The following is a 17,984-nucleotide window of genomic DNA, read 5'->3' on the forward strand; positions in this document are numbered from 1 at the left end:
TAGAAGGTTCCAGAGGTAATGTTTTTGTGTTTTTGAAAGACAGAAGCCCTTTCAATCTGATAGTTCTGGTCTGAGACACTGGGATTTATTTAACATTTTCTACCTTGGACCAATCCTGGATGAAAGAGGCATTACCCTGTATTGTTAATACCTTGCTGTTTAATTTTACAGGCAGAACACAGACTGTATATATATCGACATAGCTAACCTGCTAGCCGCCATGTTCCACATAAGTGAGCTCCATCGACTCCAGGTCCAATTCACTTTTTATTGAAAAGCAGTCGCCTCTCTCTCTGTTACTGCTGCTGTCAGACTCATCATTCTAACTTTAAAATGTTTATTTTAACGCACTCTACATGATCCCTACTATTTCACTAATATATATGTATATTTTTGCTATAACGGCATTGAAAATTACCCGCTCCCTATCAAACCAGCAGTGCGTGCGGACAGGGTTGTGTACCGTAAACTGCCTTGCTTCTGGTTGGCTATTTGGTTGCTACAATACTTGCACAATTTCCAAATATGGAACTTGGCTCCAGATTTGCCCCTATAACAACAAGCCAAAAATCATAAATATACAAAATCAGGATACAAAAGAATACACTACAACTTCACAACCCTGATTCGATGTGCAGTAGTTTCATTAGCAGGATGCAGGCTGATTAGTGCCATGAAGGGGCCCTGACTTAGCATTTTAATACATTTAATACATTTTTGTGGGCGGATATAGCATGTTCAAAACTGTAAAGGCTAACACGTAATCTAAATAAGTTATAACTACTCTATAGAAGTGTCCCCTCTTATCCTCTTTTCCCCTCGATGACTGGGAAAAAACTCTAAACGTGATTCTTTAGATCATAATTGAAATCAAATATGAAATAATCATTTATGTACCGCTAACAGTCAGAGTAAAGAAGAAACAGATCATCATTTGTGAAGGGCTTAGTGACTCCTCTTTCACTGTAGATTCAACCTGTAGTTTTGTTCAGAATAAAAGATCTTCACTACAGGTCAGATCAGTGGAGAGGAGAGCCTTCTTATAGTAACAGTGGCCAGATCTACTGACCCACAAGTTGGTGGTGCGATTCCAGCTCCTAGAGATGAATACTGTCATTTTGTCCTTGGGCAAGACACTTAACCCACCTTGCCTCCTGTGTCAGCGCACACTGATGTACGAGTGTGTGTGTCTGTGTGTGTGAATGGGTGGTTCCTTGATGAAGTGCTTTGAGTGCCTTGAAAGTGGAAAAGTGCTATATAAAATCTGACCATTTACCAAACGTGACCATACTAAGGTAGAAAGGGTTTCAGAGGTGTAGTGTTTTAAAAATTTTGTAATGACTTGAGGCGTTTATCAAATGTTAGAGTATGAGAAATGTTTGTTCTGCTGGCTCATGGCTGACGAGGTAATGGCTTCATATATGCTGCTGTGGTTGGGATTTCCCATGAGGTTTGGGACTTGGGTTGTTCGTCTTTCCAAGAATCCTGCATCTCCTTCAGTTGAACCAGAACAGGTCAAATGCAACAATGAAGTATTCAGGGAAGCTGTGACAAAGGCATTGCAAAGGTTTTGTGTTAAAATGCACTATTCAATGTGGCTAAAATGATCTAACAAATGGGAACTCAACCAGGACTAAATGTAATAGAGATCAAAATCAGGTCACCCATAAACAAAGACTAAACAAGGACTAGACCAGGACTAAACCGGGACTAAAACAGGACTAAACCAGGACTAAACCAGGACTTAACAAGGACAAATACTAAACCAGGATTAAACTAGAAGTAGTAGAGAAAAAAAGGACCTGCAGCAGGCACTGGGGCAGTTTGCAGCTGAGTGTGAAGTGGCTGGGATGAAAATCAGTTCCTCCAAATCTCCATGATTCTCAACCGGACACAGGTGGTTTGCCCTCTCCGGGTGGGTGGTCAGTCCTTGCCACTTGAAGTGGAGGAGTTCATGTACCTCGGGGTGTTGTTCATGAGTGAGGGAAGGATGTAGCGTGAGATTGACAGGCGTATCAGTCCATTGTGGTAAAGAAGGAGCTGAGTCCAAAGACAAAGCTCTCAATTTACCATTCAATCTACATTCCTACACTCACCTATGGTCATGAGCTTTGGGTAATGACCGAAAGGACAACATTGCAGTTGTGTTTCCTCCACAGGCTGACTAGGCGCTCCCTTAGAGATAGGGTGAGGAGCTTGATCACACGGGAGGAGCTTGGAGTAGAGCTGCTGAGGAGACTCGTGCATCTGTTCTAGATGTTGCCTCCCTGGGTAGATGTTCCAGGCATGTCCCACTGGGACGAGATCCCAGAGAAGACCCAGGACACGTTGGAGGGACTATGTCTCTCGGCTGGCCTGGGAATGCCTTGGGGTCCCACCAGAGGAGCTGGAGGACTTGTCTGAGGTGAGGGAAGTCTGCTTAGACAACTACCCCGTGACCTAGCCCCAGATAAGCAGAAGAAAATGGAATGCAATTGTAAAGAACAAAATTAGGCCTCCTAAAACCTGGTCTAAACCTGGTCTAAACTAGGACTAAACAAGGACTAAACAAGGAGTAAACAAAGACTAAATCAGGACTTAACCAGGTCTGATCCAGGACTAAATTAGGTCTGCTCCAGATCTAATCCAGAACTAATAGGGCGAGTATAGTGTAACAAGTACACTGAAATTAAGGCTTAACCAGGATTAAACCAGGTCTAAAGAAGGTACAAACCAGGACTAAACCAGGTCTAAACCAGTATAGATAGTGAGTCCTTACAGGGCTGTGCACAGGGGGACAAAGGACGGGTGGACATGGGGGAACATGACAAATGAGGGACCAGAAGCCCTGAAAATAAAGGACATGTGTGAGTCAGACTGTACAGTGTGCCAGGTCTAAACCAGGTTTACATCAGGACTAAACCAGGTCTACATCAGGACTAAACCAGGTCTAAACTAGGACTGAACCAGGACTTAACCAGGACTAAACAAGGTCTAAACAAGGACTAGGAAAGGTCTAACCAGGACTAAACTAGGACTAGATTAGGACTAAACCTGGACTAAACCAGGACTAATTAGATGTAAATTATGAATTAACTACAAACATTTGATCTGCCACTATCACCGTTAAACACTAGAGCGATATAGGAGGATGGGAGGGCATCTGAAACACGCAGATATAGGAGGATGGGAGGGCATCTGAAACACGCAGATATAGGAGGATGGGAGGGCATCTGAAACACGCAGATATAGGAGGATGGGAGGGCATCTGAAACACGCAGATATAGGAGGATGGGAGGGCATCTGAAACACGCAGATATAGGAGGATGGGAGGGCATCTGAAACACGCGGATATAGGAGGATGGGAGGGCATCTGACACAGGGATGTAGGATGGGAGGGCATCTGAAACACGCAGATATAGGAGGATGGGAGGGCATCTGAAACACGCGGATATAGGAGGATGGGAGGGCATCTGACACAGGGATGTAGGATGGGAGGGCATCTGAAACACGCAGATATAGGAGGATGGGAGGGCATCTGAAACACGCAGATATAGGAGGATGGGAGGGCATCTGAAACACGCAGATATAGGAGGATGGGAGGGCATCTGAAACACGCAGATATAGGAGGATGGGAGGGCATCTGAAACACGCAGATATAGGAGGATGGGAGGGCATCTGAAACACGCGGATATAGGAGGATGGGAGGGCATCTGAAACACGCAGATATAGGAGGATGGGAGGGCATCTGAAACACGCAGATATAGGAGGATGGGAGGGCATCTGAAACACGCGGATATAGGAGGATGGGAGGGCATCTGACACAGGGATGTAGGATGGGAGGGCATCTGACACAGGGATATAGGAGGATGGGAGGGCATCTGAAACACGCAGATATAGGAGGATGGGAGGGCATCTGAAACACGCGCATATAGGAGGATGGGAGGGCATCTGAAACACGCGGATATAGGAGGATGGGAGGGCATCTGAAACACGCGCATATAGGAGGATGGGAGGGCATCTGAAACACGCAGATATAGGAGGATGGGAGGGCATCTGAAACACGCGGATATAGGAGGATGGGAGGGCATCTGAAACACGCAGATATAGGAGGATGGGAGGGCATCTGAAACACGCGGATATAGGAGGATGGGAGGGCATCTGAAACACGCGGATATAGGAGGATGGGAGGGCATCTGAAACACGCGGATATAGGAGGATGGGAGGGCATCTGAAACACGCAGATATAGGAGGATGGGAGGGCATCTGAAACACGCGGATATAGGAGGATGGGAGGGCATCTGACACAGGGATGTAGGATGGGAGGGCATCTGACACAGGGATATAGGAGGATGGGAGGGCATCTGAAACACGCAGATATAGGAGGATGGGAGGGCATCTGAAACACGCGCATATAGGAGGATGGGAGGGCATCTGAAACACGCGGATATAGGAGGATGGGAGGGCATCTGAAACACGCGGATATAGGAGGATGGGAGGGCATCTGAAACACGCAGATATAGGAGGATGGGAGGGCATCTGAAACACGCGGATATAGGAGGATGGGAGGGCATCTGACACAGGGATGTAGGATGGGAGGGCATCTGACACAGGGATATAGGAGGATGGGAGGGCATCTGAAACACGCAGATATAGGAGGATGGGAGGGCATCTGAAACACGTGCATATAGGAGGATGGGAGGGCATCTGACACAGGGATATAGGAGGATGGGAGGGCATCTGACACACAGGGATATAGGAGGATGTGAGGATTTTGATGTATGAAAGTGGAACATAAAACTATTTTTTTATGGAAAGGTGACTTGTGGTTGTTGCCCCATTTAACTGAGATTGGGGGATGGATGGAGGGATGTCGTAGCAGAGGCGGGGAGGAGGGGATAAATGGAGGAATGGGGGAGGAGAGAGGGGCTGGAGAAAAAGAGGGGACAAGGTTAGAGATGGCGGAATGGGGGAGGAGGCTGGGAGGAGGAGAGGGGGGCTGGAGGAGGAAAGGGGAGGAGGGGATAGGTGGAGGAGAGAGGGAGAAGGAGAGGGTGGGAGGATGGGAGAGATGGAGGGATGGATGAGGGGAGAGAGCAGAGGGTGGAGGTGAAGGTGGGGTGGGTTATTTTTATTGCTGTAATTAGTTGGAGCCTCATATGTGACGCCTGGAGCAGAGACGGCCTAAAATACCGGTTCATTTGCTCAGATCACTTTAGTTTAATGTTTATGTAACTGGTGATTCTCAGGGTTCATTTAGTGACCAGTGAAAGTACAAACCTGTCTGACTGTATTTAAATGTTTTGTGTAAAGATATCAGCTCTGGCCTATGTTTGGTAAAAGAAAATAATAGACTTAACTGATTTACATTTCTATAGTGAAAAATGATGCTTTCTCACTAATGGTGTTTGTCATAATGTGATAACAGCACAACTCAGGTCTTCTGCACATCAGGACAGGGCTTATTTATTTATTTATTTATTTATTTATTTGACAGGGACAATGCAATCTGACATAGTTACAACATGAACATTGCAGCTGATGTGATGCATACAGAGTTATAGCCAGCTCTGTATTGAGAATTAGCTCTGGCTATAGCCAGAGCTAATTCTCAACTCCCGTCCCTGGTTGGGCTTCTCCACAATTCACCAATATGCAAAATATATTAAAACACCTGCCCCTTAAAATAGATACATCAGTGCACAAAAATACATTTAACACTCACACGTTCTCTCACTCACCAACTGTCATACGACCTATTTACAAGTGGGTACAGTTTTGACTCATTTTCAGCCAGTTCTTAACCCTAGAGGTGAACATTTTCAACTCAGAAATGTTTTTTATTTCAGTGGGCAGTGAGTTCCACAGTTTGCAGCTCTGATATGAAAAGGTGGACTGTCCAAAAGAGGTTCTGCGTTGTGGGATTGTACAGTTCTTGTTTATGGTGCCTCTTGTCACTCTAGTGCTGTTTAGTCTTTGTATAAATGTACTGAGTGGTTCTAGGGCCAAGTTATAAATACACTTAAAACATAATTTAAGAAAACATAAACTAGTAAAACTGTCAAAACTTAATAGATTATATTTTTTAAGGATGTGACAATGATGAAAACAGATTGGCTTTCGATCCATAATTTTGTTTGCTTGGTTGTACAAAGAACCAATGTGCTTTGTGGCTGAGGGAGCTGCCTGGGCCCATGTGTCATGCAGTAGGAGATATGAGAAAAAATCATACCATGGATGTACAGCAGGGCTGCCTGATTTGGAATATATTGTCTTATCAATTTAAAACAGTTTAGATTTCTTTGTATTGTTTTGGCTGTTCTGACATTTGCAATTTGAAAAGACCCTCTAAAAAACCTAAACCAGGACTGAACCAGGACTGAACCACGACTAAACCAGGACTAAAACAGGACTAAAACAGGACTAAAACAGGACTAAAACAGGACTAAAACAGGACTAAAACAGGACTAAACCAGGACTAAAACAGGACTAAACCAGGACTAAACCAGGACTAAACCAGGACTAAAACAGGACTAAAACAGGACTAAAACAGGACTAAACAAGGACTGAACCAGGACTAAAGTAGAAGTGAACCAGGACTGAACCACGACTAAACCACGACTAAACCAGGACTAAAACAGGACTAAAACAGGACTAAAACAGGACTAAAACAGAAGTGAACCAGGACTAAACCAGGACTAAACCAGGACAAAACAGGACTAAACCAGGACTAAACCAGGACTAAACCAGGACTAAACCAGGACTAAAACAGGACTAAAACAGGACTAAAACAGGACTAAACCAGGACTAAACCAGGACTAAAACAGGACTAAACCAGGACTAAAACAGGACTAAAACAGAAGTGAACCAGGACTAAAACAGGACTAAAACAGGACTAAAACAGGACTAAAACAGGACTAAAACAGGACTAAACCAGGACTAAACCAGGACTAAAACAGGACTAAACCAGGACTAAAACAGAAAGGACTAAAACAGAAGTGAACCAGGACTAAACCAGGACTAAAACAGGACTAAACCAGGACTAAACCAGGACTAAAACAGGACTAAAACAGAAGTGAACCAGGACTAAACCAGGACTAAACCAGGACTGAACCAGGACTAAAATAGAAGTGAACCAGGACTGAACCAGGACTGAGCCAGGACTAAAACAGGACTAAAAAAGACTAAAACAGGATGAAAACAGGACTAAACCAGGACTAAAATAGAAGTGAACCAGGCCAAAACCAGGACTAAAACAGGACTAAACCAGGACTAAAACAGAAGTGAACCAGGACTAAACCAGGACTAAAACAGAAGTGAACCAGGACTGAACCAGGACTAAAACAGATGTGAACCAGGACTAAACCATAGTTCTGGTTTAGTCCTGGTTCACATCTGTTTTAGTCCTGGTTTTGGCCTGGTTCACTTCTATTTTAGTCCTGGTTTAGTCCTGTTTTCATCCTGTTTTAGTCTTTTTTAGTCCTGTTTTAGTCCTGGCTCAGTCCTGGTTCAGTCCTGGTTCACTTCTATTTTAGTCCTGGTTCAGTCCTGGTTTAGTCCTTTAAACCAGGACTAAAACAGAAGCGAACCAGGACTAAACCAGGACTAAAACAGATGTGAACCAGGACTGAACCAGGACTAAAACAGGACTGAACCAGGACTAAAACAGGACTAAAACAGGACTAAAACAGAAGTGAACCAGGACTAAACCAGGACTAAACCAGAAGCGAACCAGGACTGAACCAGGACTGAACCAGGACTAAAACAGGACTAAAACAGGACTAAAACAGAAGCGAACCAGGACTGAACCAGGACTAAAACAGGACTTAACCAGGACTAAAACAGGACTAAAACAGGACTAAAACAGAAGTGAACCAGGACTAAACCAGGACTAAAACAGAAGTGAACCAGGACTAAAACAGGACTGAACCAGGACTAAAACAGGACTAAAACAGGACTAAAACAGAAGTGAACCAGGACTAAACCAGGACTAAAACAGGACTAAAACAGGACTAAAACAGGACTAAAACAGGACTAAAACAGGACTAAAACAGGACTAAAACAGGACTAAAACAGAAGCGAACCAGGACTAAACCAGGACTAAAACAGATGTGAACCAGGACTGAACCAGGACTAAAACAGGACTGAACCAGGACTAAAACAGGACTAAACCAGGACTAAAACAGAAGTGAACCAGGACTAAACCAGGACTAAAACAGAAGTGAACCAGGACTGAACCAGGACTGAGCCAGGACTAAAACAGAAGTGAACCAGGACTAAAACAGGACTAAAACAGATGTGAACCAGGACTGAACCAGGACTAAAACAGGACTGAACCAGGACTAAACCAGGACTAAAACAGGACTGAACCAGGACTAAACCAGGACTAAAACAGGACTAAACCAGGACTAAAACAGAAGTGAACCAGGACTAAAACAGGACTAAACCAGGACTAAAACAGGACTAAAACAGGACTAAAACAGAAGTGAACCAGGACTAAACCAGGACTAAACCAGGACTGAACCAGGACTAAAATAGAAGTGAACCAGGACAAAACCAGGACTAAAACAGGACTAAACCAGGACTAAAACAGAAGTGAACCAGGACTAAACCAGGACTAAAACAGAAGTGAACCAGGACTGAACCAGGACTAAAACAGATGTGAACTAGGACTAAACCAGAACTAAACCAGGACTAAAACAGAAGCGAACCAAGACTAAACCAGGACTAAAACAGATGTGAACCAGGACTGAACCAGGACTAAAACAGGACTGAACCAGGACTAAACCAGGACTAAAATAGAAGTGAACCAGGACAAAACCAGGACTAAAACAGAAGTGAACCAGGACTGAACCAGGACTAAAACAGATGTGAACCAGGACTAAACCAGAACTAAACCAGGACTAAAACAGAAGCGAACCAGGACTAAACCAGGACTAAAACAGATGTGAACCAGGACTGAACCAGGACTAAAACAGGACTAAAACAGGACTAAAACAGAAGTGAACCAGGACTAAACCAGGACTAAAACAGAAGTGAACCAGGACTGAACCAGGACTGAGCCAGGACTAAAACAGAAGTGAACCAGGACTAAAACAGGACTAAAACAGATGTGAACCAGGACTGAACCAGGACTAAAACAGGACTGAACCAGGACTAAACCAGGACTAAAACAGGACTAAACCAGGACTAAAACAGAAGTGAACCAGGACTAAAACAGGACTAAACCAGGACTAAAACAGGACTAAAACAGGACTAAAACAGAAGTGAACCAGGACTAAACCAGGACTAAACCAGGACTGAACCAGGACTAAAATAGAAGTGAACCAGGACTGAACCAGGACTGAGCCAGGACTAAAACAGGACTAAAAAAGACTAAAACAGGATGAAAACAGGACTAAACCAGGACTAAAATAGAAGTGAACCAGGACAAAACCAGGACTAAAACAGGACTAAACCAGGACTAAAACAGAAGTGAACCAGGACTAAACCAGGACTAAAACAGAAGTGAACCAGGACTGAACCAGGACTAAAACAGATGTGAACTAGGACTAAACCAGAACTAAACCAGGACTAAAACAGAAGCGAACCAAGACTAAACCAGGACTAAAACAGATGTGAACCAGGACTGAACCAGGACTAAAACAGGACTGAACCAGGACTAAACCAGGACTAAAATAGAAGTGAACCAGGACAAAACCAGGACTAAAACAGAAGTGAACCAGGACTGAACCAGGACTAAAACAGATGTGAACCAGGACTAAACCAGAACTAAACCAGGACTAAAACAGAAGCGAACCAGGACTAAACCAGGACTAAAACAGATGTGAACCAGGACTGAACCAGGACTAAAACAGGACTAAAACAGAAGTGAACCAGGACTAAACCAGGACTAAAACAGAAGTGAACCAGGACTGATCCAGGACTAAAACAGGACTGAACCAGGACTAAACCAGGACTAAAACAGGACTGAACCAGGTCTAAACCAGGACTAAACCAGGACTAAAACAGGACTAAAACAGGACTAAAACAGAAGTGAACCAGGACTAAACCAGGACTAAAACAGGACTAAAACAGGACTAAAACAGGACTAAACCAGGACTAAAACAGAAAGGACTAAAACAGAAGTGAACCAGGACTAAACCAGGACTAAAACAGGACTAAACCAGGACTAAACCAGGACTAAACCAGGACTAAAACAGGACTAAAACAGGACTAAAACAGAAGTGAACCAGTACTAAACCAGGACTAAACCAGGACTGAACCAGGACTAAAATAGAAGTGAACCAGGACTGAACCAGGACTGAGCCAGGACTAAAACAGGACTAAAAAAGACTAAAACAGGATGAAAACAGGACTAAACCAGGACTAAAATAGAAGTGAACCAGGACAAAACCAGGACTAAACCAGGACTAAAACAGAAGGGAACCAGGACTAAACCAGGACTAAAACAGAAGTGAACCAGGACTGAACCAGGACTAAAACAGGACTGAACCAGGACTAAACCAGGACTAAAATAGAAGTGAACCAGGACAAAACCAGGACTAAAACAGAAGTGAACCAGGACTGAACCAGGACTAAAACAGATGTGAACCAGGACTAAACCAGAACTAAACCAGGACTAAAACAGAAGCGAACCAGGACTAAACCAGGACTAAAACAGAAGTGAACCAGGACTGAACCAGGACTAAAACAGGACTGAACCAGGACTAAAACAGGACTAAAACAGGACTAAAACAGAAGTGAACCAGGACTAAACCAGGACTAAAACAGAAGTGAACCAGGACTGAACCAGGACTAAAACAGAAGTGAACCAGGACTGAACCAGGACTAAAACAGATGTGAACCAGGACTGAACCAGGACTAAAACAGGACTGAACCAGGACTAAACCAGGACTAAAACAGGACTGAACCAGGACTAAACCAGGACTAAAACAGGACTGAACCAGGTCTAAACCAGGACTAAACCAGGACTAAAACAGGACTAAACCAGGACTAAAACAGAAGTGAACCAGGACTAAACCAGGACTAAAACAGGACTAAAACAGGACTAAACCAGGACTAAAACAGAAAGGACTAAAACAGAAGTGAACCAGGACTAAACCAGGACTAAAACAGGACTAAACCAGGACTAAAACAGGACTAAAACAGGACTAAAACAGAAGTGAACCAGGACTAAACCAGGACTAAACCAGGACTGAACCAGGACTAAAATAGAAGTGAACATGGACTGAACCAGGACTGAGCCAGGACTAAAACAAGACTAAAACAGGATGAAAACAGGACTAAACCAGGACTAAAATAGAAGTGAACCAGGACAAAACCAGGACTAAAACAGGACTAAACCAGGACTAAAACAGAAGTGAACCAGGACTAAACCAGGACTAAAACAGAAGTGAACCAGGACTGAACCAGGACTAAAACAGATGTGAACCAGGACTAAACCAGAACTAAACCAGGACTAAAACAGAAGCGAACCAAGGCTAAACCAGGACTAAAACAGATGTGAACCAGGACTGAACCAGGACTAAAACAGGACTGAACCAGGACTAAACCAGGACTAAAATAGAAGTGAACCAGGACAAAACCAGGACTAAAACAGAAGTGAACCAGGACTAAACCAGGACTAAAACAGATGTGAACCAGGACTAAACCAGAACTAAACCAGGACTAAAACAGAAGCGAACCAGGACTAAACCAGGACTAAAACAGGACTGAACCAGGACTAAAACAGGACTAAAACAGGACTAAAACAGAAGTGAACCAGGACTAAACCAGGACTAAAACAGATGTGAACCAGGACTGAACCAGGACTGAACCAGGACTAAAACAGGACTAAAACAGAGGCGAACCAGGACTGAACCAGGACTAAAACAGGACTGAACCAGGACTAAAACAGGACTAAAACAGGATTAAAACAGAAGTGAACCAGGACTAAACCAGGACTAAAACAGAAGTGAACCAGGACTAAAACAGGACTGAACCAGGACTAAAACAGGACTAAAACAGAAGTGAACCAGGACTAAACCAGGACTAAAACAGAAGTGAACCAGGACTGAACCAGGACTAAACCAGGACTAAACCAGGACTGAACCAGGACTAAAATAGAAGTGAACCAGGACTGAACCAGGACTAAAACAGGATGAAAACAGGACTAAACCAGGACTAAAATAGAAGTGAACCAGGACAAAACCAGGACTAAAACAGAAGTGAACCAGGACTGAACCAGGACTAAAACAGATGTGAACCAGGACTAAACCAGAACTAAACCAGGACTAAAACAGAAGCGAACCAGGACTAAACCAGGACTAAAACAGATGTGAACCAGGACTGAACCAGGACTAAAACAGGACTAAAACAGGACTGAACCAGGACTAAAACAGGACTAAAACAGGACTAAAACAGGACTAAAACAGAAGTAAACCAGGACTAAACCAGGACTAAAACAGAAGTGAACCAGGACTGAACCAGGACTGAGCCAGGACTAAAACAGAAGTGAACCAGGACTAAAACAGAAGTGAACCAGGACTGAACCAGGACTAAATCAGGACTAAAACAGAAGGGAACCAGGACTAAAACAGGACTGAACCAGGACTAAACCAGGACTGAACCAGGACTAAACCAGGACTAAACCAGGACTAAAACAGAAGTGAACCAGGACTAAACCAGGACTGAACCAGGACTAAAACAGAAGTGAACCAGGACTAAACCAGGACTGAACCAGGACTAAAACAGAAGTGAACCAGGACTGAACCAGGACTAAATCAGGACTAAAACAGAAGGGAGCCAGGACTAAAACAGGACTGAACCAGGACTAAGCCAGGACTGAACCAGGACTAAACCAGGACTAAACCAGCACTAAACCAGGACTAAACCAGGACTAAAACAGAAGTGAACCAGGACTAAACCAGGACTGAACCAGGACTAAAACAGAAGTGAACCAGGACTAAAACAGAAGTGAACCAGGACTAAACCAGGACTAAAACAGAAGTGAACCAGGACTGAACCAGGACTGAGCCAGGACTAAAACAGAAGTGAACCAGGACTAAAACAGGACTAAACCAGGACTAAAACAGAAGTGAACCAGGACTGAACCAGGACTAAATCAGGACTAAAACAGAAGGGAACCATGACTAAAACAGGACTGAACCAGGTCTAAACCAGGACTGAACCAGGACTAAACACGACTAAAACAGATGTGAACCAGGACTGAACCAGGACTAAAACAGGACTGAACCAGGACTAAAACAGGACTGAACCAGGACTAAACCAGGACTAAACCAGGACTAAAACAGGACTAAAACAGAAGTGAACCAGGACTGAACCAGGACTGAACCAGGACTAAAACAGGACTAAACCAGGACTAAAACAGAAGTGAACCAGGACTAAACCAGGACTAAATCAGGACTAAATCAGGACTAAAACAGAAGGGAACCAGGACTAAAACAGGACTGAACCAGGACTAAACCAGGACTGAACCAGGACTAAACCAGGACTAAACCAGCACTAAACCAGGACTAAACCAGGACTAAAACAGGACTAAACCAGGACTAAAACAGAAGTGAACCAGGACTAAACCAGGACTGAACCAGGACTAAAACAGAAGTGATCCAGGACTGAACCAGGACTAAATCAGGACTAAAACAGAAAGGAACCAGGACTAAAACAGGACTGAACCAGGACTAAACCAGGACTAAACCAGCACTAAACCAGGACTAAACCAGGAGTAAAACAGAAGTGAACCAGGACTAAACCAGGACTGAACCAGGACTAAAACAGAAGTGAACCAGGAGTGAACCAGGACTAAATCAGGACTAAACCAGGACTAAAACAGAAGTGAACCAGGACTAAACCAGAACTAAACCAGGACTGAACCAGGACTCAAACAGGACTGAACCAGGACCAAACCAGGACTACAGAAATAGTGAATTATCTATGGGCTTCACATTACTCATTGTTTTTCTTATATATGTCATTTTCTCCTCTTTATTATTTCTGCAGCAGTTGACCCAGTTCTGAAAAGGTGGAACTCATTCATCTGACTATTGTCCCATTGTAAGAGTGACGAATGAGAGACCAGGACTAGACAAGGACTAAACTAAGACTGAACCAGGATTAGACCAGGACTAAACTAAGACTACACCAGAACTAAACCACGACTATTCTAGGACTAAACCAAGACTAAACAAGGATCTAAACCAGAACTATTCTAGGGCTAAACCAGGACTATACCAGGACTAAACCCAGTCTCTGTTAAAACTACCTAGTAAATACCACAGTGCTTTTGTTGAGATTTAGATTAAGACTAAAAATACCTCGTAGTCTTGAGGAGCAGGTGGTTGAGTTCTGGGGAAGACCAGGCATAGACCAGATCTGCTGTGGCCCAGATCCTGCTCTCCCTGCTGGAGGAAACATGGCGCCTCATAATTAATCACTGCACTGTAACGTCCCGGAGGAGAAAATGCCAAATATATACTTTATATAAAACGGTGTGACGGCAGGATGGGCTCACAATACAAAGAGAGGACTGTGTTAAAGGAGGCCTGTATTCTTCTAAACTGACTTTTTAAAACCACATTCTAATATTTTTGCATTAATTACTTTTTTTTAGTTGATTATTTTTTCAGACCAAGGTTTAGTTTGTGTTCATCCCTAACAGTTTCACTGGTGCTCTTCCTCAGGGAGGTCACATGATGTTGCTGTGACGTGTCCGGTCAGCTGATTTAAACAGATTTTGGCACTGTCTTCCTACCCGTGGAGGCAGGACGACAGCGCCACCTGCAGTCTGACTTCAAACAGTTTCCCAGGTGTGTGAGAGTAAAAAATACCCCTCGTCCCGGTTTAAAGTCCTGCAAACTAGAAATCAAACAATATGGTTTTTTTTTCATGGCTGATACCGATTGTTTAGAATAGCCGATCAACCGATGCCGATGATAACCTCTGCAGATATTTTTGGGGCCAATACTTTTAGGGCTGATTTTGATTATTTTATCCCCAAATTATGTCACTTAAATTGACTATAAACTCTTCGCGAACTTTTTGCAGACCTGTAAGAGAACAGTGTAGTCACTTTGTTCATATCTCTTCATATTAAAGTTTAACATAAAGCTTTGTGGGGGTTTTTAGGCAGCAGATTGTCCAAAACAATACCCTACAAAGTTCAAATATCGAACCGATATTTGTGTCCCTGTGTAAGACATAACCCACCCCGCCCTCAGTATCTGCCTCTGCTGGTGTATGGATGTCTGTGAATGGGATGCATCATTGCACAACTGAATTTACCAACTGAGTGAGGACTTAATCTTTTTGAAAATGGAGGAGCAGAGAAGCGCTGAGTGGACAAGGTTAACTCCACACCCTGACAATGAAGCGGTATTTATCACAGAGAAATATGGAGAGAGGAGGGGAGTGCGGGGGACAGCGGGGGAGAGACAGGAGATAGAGGAGGGGGCAGAGGGGGACAGAGGAGATAAGGGACGAGACAAGAGGGGGAGAGAGAGAGGAGAGGGGGAAAGAGATACGAGAGGGGGAGAGAGAGGGGAAAGAGGAGAGAGAGACGAGAGGAGAAGGGAGAGAGAGGAGACAGGGGAGAGGGGGAGAGAGAGAGACGAGAATGGGAGAAAGAGGAGATAATAGAGGGGGAGAGAGGAGACAGTGAGAGACGAGAGGGGGAGAGAGAGAGGAGATAATAGAGGGGGAGAGAGGAGACAGGAGTGAGAGACGAGAGGAGAAGAGATAGAAGGGGGAGAGAGGAGACAGGAGTGAGACACGAGAGGGGAAGAGATAGAGGGGAGAGAGAGGAGATAATAGAGGGGGAGAGAGGAGACAGGAGTGAGAGATGAGAGGGGAAGAGATAGAGGGGAGAGAGGGGGTGAGAAGAGAGAGAGGAGATAGGGGAGAGGAGGGGGGTGAGAATGGAGAGAGGGGGAGAAAGAGGAGAGAAGGGAAGGTAGAGTTTATAGATTAGATGATGGGGTTTTACAAGTTTAAACACATTTTAATTTCCAGTGGTCAGTGATCAGCTCTGGTGTGTTTAATGGAGAGGTAAAAGCATGACGTTTGGAGCAGACGTAACACTTTGGAGGAAGATGTTGGACTATTTAAACAGTAAAAGTGGATTATTTGTTTGAATTTATATTGAAAGTAATTTTTCACCCAGTCCACAGCCTCAGTCTGACCCTGAGGAGGTTAAACATGGTGAACAGGTCGAATCTCTCTGGTGCAGTATCATATGGTTTGTAGGACATGTTGGATGAAACCATCCATCCATTTTCTTCTGCTTATCCAGGGTCGGGCACAAAGGCAGCAGTTGAAACAGGGACTCCCAGACTTTCCCCACCCTAGACACTTCCTCTAGCTCCTGCGGTCCTACGCCAGTCGAGAGTAGGCCTGTCACAATTATTACTATATCGACTTATCATTCAACATCTGAACACTAGAACATTATATTTTGGGGCTCAGTATTTATCGTGGGGCCTTTTTTTTTTTTTTTTTGCTAAATTGGGAAGATTTTTGTTATTTTGGTTGTAATGGTTGGTTTTAATGATACCGTTTATTTAAAATACCTTTATTGGGATTATCTTGCTGTATTTTAATTGTATCAGTGGCATAACATAGTTTCAATATTATATTTTATCACAGTATATCTCTATAGAAATATATTGTGCTTCAAAATGTGTTGACGGGCCAGCAGAGAGCCATACTCCCTCCAGCGTGTCCAGGGTCTCCCCAGGGGCGTCTTCCCAGTGGGACATGCCTGCAACATCTCCTCAGGGAGGCGGCCAATTATTTTTTTGAATTACTTTGATAACAAAATAATAAATAAATAGTACATTTTACCAATGAAGTTAAAGTGATGCAGTGGTTCTCTCTTCAGGTAGTACGCTGGTTCCTCAGGGTTTATCTTTGTGTCTAGTCAGTAAAAGAAATTACCATGTTTCAACATGTGATTTTACCTTTTGGATATTTCATGGCAAAATACAATGTCATCCATCCATTTTCTTCCACTTATCTGGGACAGGGTCTTTCCTCACCCCAGACACTTCCTCCAGCTCCTCTGGCGGGACCCCAAGGTGTTCCCAGGCCAGCCGAGAGACATAGTCCCTCCAGCGTGTCCTGGGTCTTCCCCGGGGCCTTACAATGTAATCAATATTTTCAATTCAATTCAATTTTATTTTTCACAGTGGTCAAAGTTTACATACACACACGTAGCAACATACTCATCTACAATTCTGCATTTATATGCAACATATGGAAGTATATATCGCTCACCTATTCCCAGTTGACCCTGTGAAAAACATGGAACCCCAAGAAGCTGTAAAGCTTATGTAATGAGGTCCATCACCCTGTGCGAAACACCCATGATGGCTGATGGTTTTTCTTTTCCTTTTACTTTGCCATACACACATACATGTATGTGTATGTGTGTGTGTATATATATATATATATATATATATATATATATATATATATATATATATATGTATATATATATATATACACATATATACACACATGCATACACATATATATACATACATATATGCACACACATACATATATATACACCCATATATTGTATATGTAGATATATATATATATATATATATATATATATATATATATATATATATATATATATACACACATACATGTATACACACAATATACATACACAACCTATACATCATATACCTACCTATACAACATATACAATATCTATATATGACACATGCATAGCATACATATATACATGCAGCTGCTCACACATATAAATATATGTATAACACACACACACACATCCACATACGTTTACATACACACACCCGTTATGAGCAGAGAGAAGATCCAATGCAGAACTTGAGCCGCACTAAGTAAGTCAGGCACTATAGCTTCCCAGTAGTTTGCATTTCAGATTTCTTTTAAATATATGTAATGAGGGAGACTGTTTAATGTCAATGCTTAATTCATTCCATATTTGTGGACCTCTATAGCAGACACTAAAG

The 17,984-nt window shown here is 43.2% G+C and overlaps 1 protein-coding gene across 1 annotated transcript in view; it reads left to right on the forward strand.

Moving 5' to 3' along the window:
* The window catches only part of LOC117384851 (potassium voltage-gated channel subfamily H member 6-like), a 77,579-nt gene that overhangs the window by 26,481 nt on the left and 33,114 nt on the right, over window positions 1–17,984 (forward strand). The gene's annotated exons all lie outside the window — the stretch shown is intronic.

The sequence above is a fragment of the Periophthalmus magnuspinnatus genome, chromosome 17, assembly GCF_009829125.3.
Source record: "Periophthalmus magnuspinnatus isolate fPerMag1 chromosome 17, fPerMag1.2.pri, whole genome shotgun sequence".
Classification (NCBI taxonomy): domain Eukaryota; kingdom Metazoa; phylum Chordata; class Actinopteri; order Gobiiformes; family Gobiidae; genus Periophthalmus; species Periophthalmus magnuspinnatus.